We start from the raw sequence: 9,338 nt of genomic DNA on the forward strand, positions 1-9,338 counted from the left end.
CAATATAGAAATCTTGCATTGATGGCAGAATCTTCATGTCAGGTAACATTTCCAACTATTCGTGCTTTACCTCCAGATAACTTGTGTGAGAATGAACACTGTGTCGCCTTTAGGCAGACTGTCCTAGTGTATGGAAATGTTGTTTCTCATCACTATCTTAAGGCACGATGCAATACAAAGGAATGCATTGAGCAACATGATGCCGTAAAAGAAGTGTATAGAAATGTTAGTACTACACTAAGATGTACTCTGCTTGATGTCGAAGACCTTAAAGTAGAACTAAAGAAAGTTAAAGATGAAAATCATAAGTTAGTTCTAGATATGGTCAGTGTTGAGAATCTTAAGCTAACCAATAAATATTTAGAGCTTAAGATTACTAAGCACCTTGAGACAGAGGAAGAGCTTAGGAACAAGAATGCAGAATTAGAAACTAAATTGCATGCTTTTACTGATTCTACAAATCTTGCTAAGAAGCTCATAGCTGATCAAGTAGTAGGTGGAAAGGTTGGAATAGGTCTAGACTACGATGAACTTAGAAAAGCTTCTAAGAAACGAGTAGTTGAAAATGACCCTGTAGAGAACGTTGTTAATTCCTTTGATACACCTCATATTCTTAAGGATGCTAAGAATCCTCTATTTAAGAAAGCTACTGTTGAGCCCTTTGATGAAGATAATCTTTATATTCATCATGAGATGCTTGTTGAGGATCTCGAGCTCTCAAGGAGACAAAAGGCAAAAAAACCCACGTCTGTTGCTAGTGACTCCGACTTATCTTTTTCCGGACTAGGTTTTACTTCCAAGAATAAGAAGAATAGAAGTAGAAATGGTAGGATAGGAAATAATGGCCCTAGGAAGTTATACAATAACTGTGGTTCTGTTGGTCACCTTACTCATGCTTGTAGAAAGGTTAAAGTAGACAATGTTAAGAATGCTTATGTGCATAACATGCCTAACATGCCTAAAGTTTCTAAGTGTAATAAATTTGTTTGCATGCCATATGTAGTATCTTTCATGCACGCTTATCTTGATTCCACACACTCACATAATACATCTCATGATCATGATAAGCATGTTAGTAAGAACACTGGTAGATCAAAGACTGTAAGACCTCCTAAAGCTAGGAAAGTAGCACCTGTCACCAAGCCCAAGAGCAAGTTTGTTGGTGCTTCTGAAAGTGACAAGGAAACAGTCAATGATAAAGCAAAAACTGTTAAGCCTGTCAATTCTGTGAGGAGAAATGTTATATATTCAAATGATTTTAAGTCTTCTAGACCCAACGTAGTTTGGGTACCAAAGAAAACTTAATCACTTTTGTTTTCAGGGCATAAAGCAGAAGAAGGTCATGTGGATTTTGGACAGTAGATGTTCAAGGCATATGACTGGAGATAGAGCCCTGCTATCAAAGGTGGTTGAAAAAGATGGCTCAGTGGTTACTTTTGGAGATGACAACAAAGGTTATACTATGGGATATGGCTGTTTAGTAATTGGCAATGTCATCATTGAAGAAATCTCTCTGGTTGAAGGTCTTTCGCATAATCTTCTCAGTATCAGTCAATTCTGTGACAAAGGATGTGAAGTGTTGTTCAAGAAGGAGAAGTGTTTGATCTCTAATCAGAAGAATGAGAAGCGGGCTCTCAATGGAGTTAGAAAGGGTAATTTGTTCGTAGCTGACTGGAATTCTGCAGATGGTCAAGTAATGTGTTTCTACAGTAAAGCCTCTCCAGATGAAAGTTGGTTATGGCATAAGAAGCTCTCCCACTTGAACTTCAAGACCATGAATTCTTTGGTTAAGTGGGAATTGGTGAGAGGATTGCCCGAGATGGAATTCAGTCCTGATGGACTTTTTGAAGCATATGAGAAGGGAAAGTCAAAGAGGGCACCACACAAGAAGAAGACAATGACTGATATCACTGAACCACTAAAACTCCTTCATATGAATTTGTTTGGTCCTGTCAACGTCATGTCTATGTCAAGAAAGAAATATGGCTTATTGATTGTTGATGACTATTCCAATTACACGTGGGTGTTATTCTTACATTCAAAGGATGAAGCACCTGATATGATTATTGATCATATCAACAAGATTGAGTTAGAAGTTGGAATGCCTGTGCGAACAATCAGATCAGATAATGGAACAGAATTCAGAAATGTAAAGCTGAATGATTTCTGTGTCGAGAAGGGCATCTCAAGACAGTTTTCATCACCAAGGACTCCATAATAAAATGGAGTGGTTGAGAGGAAGAATCGAACATTGGTTGAAGCTGCAAGGATTATGCTTAATGAAGCCAATCTTCCTACTTACTTTTGGGCTGAAGCAGTTAACACTGCATGTTATACTCAAAATAGAACCCTGATCAACAAGATATATGAGAAGACCCCTTACGAGTTAATGGCCAACAAGAAACCATCAGTGAAATACTTTCACGTGTTTGGAGGAAAGTGTTTTTTGCTTAAGGACGATGAGCATCTTGGAAAGTTTGATGCTTAAGCTGAAGAAGGTATCTTTCTGGGATATTCTCTAGAGTCAAAGGCTTACAGGGTGTATGCGATTAATGATCCAAAGGTTGTGGAAAGCCTTAATGTACATTTGATGACGCCAAGCTCCCAAGTATATAGAAGGAAGATGACAGTGATAATCTTGATGTTGAAGATATTTCTGATGGAGAAGATGAACCTGAAGTTGTTCCGGACAACAATGATAATGGCAATGATCCCGATGATCATAATTATGATACATATTCTAAAGGTAATGGTCATGAGACAAGTCACACTATCTCAGGGACTAGTCCTCAAGCTTCAGATTCTGTAGATCAAGCTGGCAACAACTCAGGGGGAGCAGAACAGGGAGAAGAACAAGGATCCGGTAGTCAGACTTAACACAATTCTGGAAATACTGAGTCATCAAGGGCTAGTCTACCAAGACATAGAGTATGGAGTAAAAACCACCCTCAGAACTTGATACTTAGTAATCCTGACAGTGGAGTCAAGACTAGAAGAGCTACAACAAATGAATGTTTCTATTCTGGGTTTCTATCTCAAATGGAGTCAAAGAAAGTAGATGAACTCAATCAGTTCGAACGACAGAAAGTGTGGAAGCTTGTACCCAGACCTAAAGACAAATCAGTGATTGGCACTAAATGGGTTTTCATAAACAAGCTTGATGAATATGGAATTTTAATAAGGAACAAGGCGAGACTGGTTGCTAAGGTATACTCTCAAGAAGAAGGGATTGACTATGATGAGACCTTTGCATCGGTTGCTAGACTTGAAGCCATCAGGATGTTTTTAGCATTTGCAGCACATTCAAACTTCAAGGTATATCAGAAGGATATGAAAAGTGCTTTCCAGAATGGTGAGCTTGAAGAAGAGGTCTATGTGGAGCAACCCCCTGGTTTTATAGATCCTGAGTTTGAAGATTTTGTCTATTTTCTCTTCAAGGCTCTTTATGGTTTAAAGCAAGCGCCGAGAACATGGTATGACACTCTCTCAGAATTTCTTCTTGAAAATGGTTTCACTAGAGGTGTCAGAGATAAGACTCTGTTTCATAAAAATCATAAAGATGATACAATATTTGTGTAAGTCTATGTTGACGACATTATATTTGGGTCTACGAATGATGCACTTTGTGTAAGGTTTGCTAAGCTTATGCAGAGTAGGTACGAGATCAGTATGATGGGTGAGTTGAGCTACTTCCTTGTATTACAAGTGAGTCAGAAATCAGATGGTATCTTCATTTGTCAAACGAAGTACATCAGAGATCTTCTGAAGAAATATCAGTTGGAAGACTCAACACCTGCAAAGACTCCGATGGCAACTGCCATAAAAGTTGATCAAGACAAGTCTGGTAAGATGGTGGACATCACTCATTATCGAGGCATGATTGGATCATTACTCTACCTGACTGCGAGTCATCCAGATATTATGTTTGCTACATGCTTATGTGCACGGTTCCAAGCTGATTCGAAGGAATCTCATATGTGTTAGGGCGAGAACACACGCTAATATTCACGCAAGTATACGCGTTCGCAAGTAGTATAAGATATAAATCAGATTCGTTCCCACACACTCTGATTTAGGTTAAGTACAATTCATTCACCTATGCAATAATGTATGGTTATCGCTCAATGCTAAGACAAATAACAAATTGAATTTTGATTAAACTAAGAGATTAAACTAATAATTATAACTAAGAGAACAAGAATGTTTAAATTAATATATATGACAAACATGAGATTCTAACTTCATTAAATACTTCATTCATTAGCCTTATTGTTCTTAAACTTAGCATGTAATTGTGATGACACTAATCAGATAACACGAAACTAGTAAACGCCAAATTTCGTTGTACGAATACCCTACTACCAAGCATCCACAAAAGAGATAGAAGTTGAATAGACAACAATTATGCTTAGTCCTTATATGTCTATAAGAATTGAAAATATAACGGTTTAATGCGCAAGTTATCTATCGTGATTACATAGGGCAAGTAAGATGGTTAAAATTACCTACGAATCATGCATAACAAATACATGAACCTATGCTAGCATGACAATTTCTAAACCTCTATATTCACTGTCGCTTCAATAGAAATTAACACACTGTCTTATACGTTAGCTACGCACATAAGACGAATAAGCACAACCAATACTAGAATATCAATCAATCACCATACACCAAAATATCGAAATAAATTAATTATTGAAATCCATAAGTAAATCCGCTAGAATCCCATGATAGCGATTAGCCCATAATTGAACTCATCGTCGTCATGGGTTCCAATGAAAGCATGGTATAAAACAAGGTCTTAATAAACTGAATAATAATCAAAGTATGAATAAAAAAAGGTCTAGGTTCAACAAAATGAAAACGAGCATCCAAAGTTACAATATTTTTAAAGAATCACAAGTAGAAAACAAGATCTTCTTTTTCGGACTTGTTTTGTGCTTCTAGGTCTTCTCCTTGATCTCCCAATCTTCCCGGATGATGAAAACTTTTTTTTAAGTATATATAAGCCCCTAGTGGACCTGTACCCTTAAAACTATCAAATTTCACTCAAAAAAGGCTTTTTCAGCGAAATCAGATGCGCATCAGCATGCGGTCGCGTGCGGGTCTGACGCGGCCGCGTGGGCGGCTTCTGGAAAATTCAGATGAATCTTATTTTGGCCATAACTTGAGTTCTACTCATTAGAATTTGGTGATTCAACCGCCCACGTGAAGATAACGAGATTCTCTACAACTTGACAATGGCCTTGGCTTCCAAATATGATCAGTTTTCATCATATTTCCTTTAAAAGCTCCTTTCTTCATTTAACTGATACCTGAAATGCAATAACACAAAAATACATCAAAATACCAACAACTTGAGTCCAAAATACCAATTTAAGCTTGTAATAAAGCGTTCCAAATGGATATAAAATCCACTTATGACTCCCCCAAACTTGAATTGATGCTTGTCCTCAAACATAAACAGACTCAAAACTACCAAACAAACCTAATGCATGAATGCAACTACGTGAATGCAACTAAATGATAATGCAATCGATCCCCTCAGAATAACCATAATGAAATGAATAAGCCAACGCCTCTAAGAATGCAATGACTTAAAACAGAGTTCGAATAAATTCCACAAACCAACTCACAAACTAGAAACGTACGTGTGTGTAATGCTTAACATATATCTCTCGATACTAGACCAATAACCATAACTTATCTATCATCGAAACAATCAAAAGTTTAAAAACAAAATAGACGATAAACGCATTATGACTCACAACACCTCCTTTCTACTAGAGTTATACAAGGATTCACACTATTATTGAACACATAACAAAGATGCTTATTTGACCGTGAAATGAATGAGGTTCCAAAAGACTTATGTAATAATACCCATGTAGCGAGCGTTAGGTTAACGGATCCCAGACTATAAAAGCCTTAGGTCACTAGGCACAAAGTCCCCTAGAACTTAATAACTCGAGTATTAAAGAGCTCACTCTTGATCAATCATGCATAAACACATACTTTTTTTTCTCTTTTTTTCTCTTTTTTCTTTTTTCTTTTTTTTAATAATTTATGATTGAGTGCGTTTCGCTCCATCTCATCCAACCCTAGACTACTCATAAAAATATGAGTCGGTTACTAGACATTTGACGCCTAGCCTTACAACAACTAGCAATGAAATCCAAGTTTTTCTCCAGATAAAAAAAATCAGTGTTTTTACGTCATTACGAGAATATCACAAATTCTAAATATAACCAAGTGATTAAATCTCAACAACAAACAAGTATGATCATGATCTAGATCAAAAGCAACCCTATAAGACTTTGTGAAAATATTTGTTTATGGCATGCAAATCAATTCATTAGGACTTAAACATCCCTCCATTCATCATCACCACACTCAAATCAACATCAACTTATCAAATATCATAGTTCATCTTAAGGGATCATTCTAAATATGCATGCAAATGTAACTATATGAAATCACATAAAAATAAACAAATATGTCCTAAATGAAAAATCATGCAAAAATATGAATGAACTACAACTAAACATGCAATATGAATCTATATAAATCTATATGGACACACACACTACTAATCTTTACATTATCACCCCCAAACTTAAAATTTTCAATGTCCTCATTGAAGGTAATAATAAGGATTTCAGGCATACCTAATTAGCGGGAGAGTCACCCTCGTCGGGTGGAGGATCAGGTGGCCAATCAACCTCGCCACCAGTATCTCGAACAACAGTACTGAAAGTGTGTGTCAAATCTTCAGCAAAATATCGGTGGATGACATGCATGGCCTCCATACGCCTAGTCAATCTTCTATACTGTGCATCACCAATACCAGTCCTATCAACTACCTGTTACACATGAGAAGAACCCTCTGTAGGCACAGGAATATCCGTCCAGCCACTCTCTACATCATAAAAAATATATCCCAACCCCTTATCATGGGGTGCACCTAAGAATGAATAACTCAAGTGATCTGACATTCGGTTGAGCTCAAGTGTGGGAGCTTCTTGAATAAATGGTTCAAAACACTCCTGAGAAATTTTCAGCTCTGCTAACCCAAGAGAATCGAATGGCATATCCAACGTCCTCATCCACGGAGGTGCATTCAAATCCTGTAATTGCTCTGCTCCTTATTTAACTTCAATAACGGATTCCCCTATTAAGGATCTTTCTAAGGCATCTGACTTTGGAAATTGCTCAGGCTCTGAATTTACTACAGAGGCAACCCACTCTAATTTAAAGCACTCCTATTTAGCCGTGGGTAACTTTATTTCCTTGAACACATTAAAATTGACCTTTTGATCGTAAACCTTCATTAAAAGCTCTCCTTTTTGCACATCGATCATAGTTCGTCCTGTAGCCAAGAATGATCTTCCCAAGATAATGGGAATCTTCTTATCTTCCTCGAAATCAAGAATTACAAAGTTAGTAGGGAAGATGAGTTTATCCACCTTGACCAAAACATCCTCCACTATACCTCATGGATAAGCGATGGAACGGTCAGCTAGTTGCAATGACACGTATGTTGGTTTCGGATCAGAAAGACCAAGCTTCTTGAAGATAGATAAGGGCATCAGATTGATGCTAGCTCCTAAATCACATAAACACTTGTCTAACAACAAGTTTCCGACGGTGCAAGGAATAGTGAAGCTTCCAGGATCTTTAAGCTTCGGAGGCAATTTCTGTTGCAGCACAACACTGCATTCCTCCATTAGAGCAACGGTCTCTAAGTCATTGAGCTTCACTTTCCGAGAGAGAATACCTTTCATAAACCTCGCATAGCTAGGCATCTGTTTAAGAGCTTCGGCGAAAGGTATGTTGATATGAAGTTTCTTGAACACCTCGAGAAACTTAGCAAATTGCTTATCCAACTTCTGCTTTTGCAGCCTTTTAGGAAAAGGAGGTAGAGGATAGACCTGTTTCTTCCCTATATTACCCTCAGGAGGAGTGTGTTCCACAGTTTTCTTCCTTGATTCCACTTCTGCTTCCTTCTGCACATCTTTTTCAGCCAAAACTTCAGATTCTAGAACTTGAGATTTTTGAGGCTCTTCATCTTGCTGAATTTGGGGGCTTGCGACCTTTCCAGACCTCAAGGTGATGGCATTCACATGCTCTTCAACTTCCCTCTTGCCTGGATTTGTTTCTATATCACTAGGAAGCGTTCCTGGTTGTGGATTCAATAAGGCATTAGCAATTTGCCCTATTTGGTTCTCCAGATTCTTGATAAAAACAGTCTCGTTTTGGCATATAAGAGCCTGGTTTTTGCACATAAGCCACAACTCCTCCAATTCAGATTTTTCATTCGAAGATAGACATGCACCATGAGTTTGTTGTTTTGGTGTAATTTGTTGTTGAAAACCAGGAGGGTTTAATAGCTTATTTCCAAACTGCTGGAATGGCTGTTGCATCATATTCTGATTATCGTTCCAGCTGAAGTTAGGATGATTCCAGTTGTCAGGATGATAAGTGTCTGGAATTGGTTGTTGCGATCTCTGAAAGTTGCTCACAAACTCAGCTGAGTCAATAGATATAGCGCATTGCTCCGTCACATGCAGACCTGCACACGGCTCACAAACACTAAGTATCTGCTTAACACCATAGTTAGCCAGAGAATCGATCTTCATAGACAACACCTTTAGTTGAGCAGTGATAGCCATAGCTGTATCCACTTCAAGAACTACTGCTACCTTGCCCTGTGGACATCTCTGGGTTGGATACTGATATTTATTAGCAGTCATTAGTTCAATTAGATCATAAGCTTCCTCATAGCTCGTTGCCCATAATGCTCTGCCTGATGCTACATCGAGCATGGGTCTGGACTGTGCTCCAACACATTATAAAAACAATTGATGATCATCCAATCAGGTATTCCATGATGAGGACACTTCATAAGCATCTCCTTGTAGCGCTCCCAAGCTTCACATAAAGATTCTCCCGTTTGCTGCACAAATTGAGTAATAGCATTCCTGAGTGCAGATGTCTTCGCCATAGGGAAGAATTTAGTAAGAAACTTCTGAGCAAGATCTTCCCAAGTAGTAATCGAACCAGCTGGTAGAGAGTGTAACCAGCTCTTAGCCTTGTCCCTCAGAGAGAATGGGAACAGTCTCAACTTCACAGCATCTTCGGATCGCAGATCTCAATGAAATCCCTAATATGCATATTGGGATCTTCAGTTAAAGAACCCACAAACTGGATTGAATTCTGCACCCATTGAATTATGCCAGGCTTGATCTCAAAGGTATTAGCTGTGATAGCGGGCCGGACAATGCTAGATTAAATGTCATTGATCTAGAGTTGAGAAAAATCCATCAAGGCTTTCG

General features: G+C 38.1%; 1 non-coding gene across 1 annotated transcript; it reads left to right on the forward strand.

Moving 5' to 3' along the window:
• Positions 1-8,885: 8,885 nt before the first annotated feature.
• Positions 8,886-8,992, forward strand: LOC141680704 (small nucleolar RNA R71). The gene has a single exon (XR_012558395.1). It is a non-coding gene; the product is annotated as a small nucleolar RNA R71 (small nucleolar RNA).
• Positions 8,993-9,338: the final 346 nt, after the last annotated feature.

Source organism: Apium graveolens, chromosome 1 (genome assembly GCF_009905375.1).
Source record: "Apium graveolens cultivar Ventura chromosome 1, ASM990537v1, whole genome shotgun sequence".
Taxonomy (NCBI): Eukaryota; Viridiplantae; Streptophyta; class Magnoliopsida; order Apiales; family Apiaceae; genus Apium; species Apium graveolens.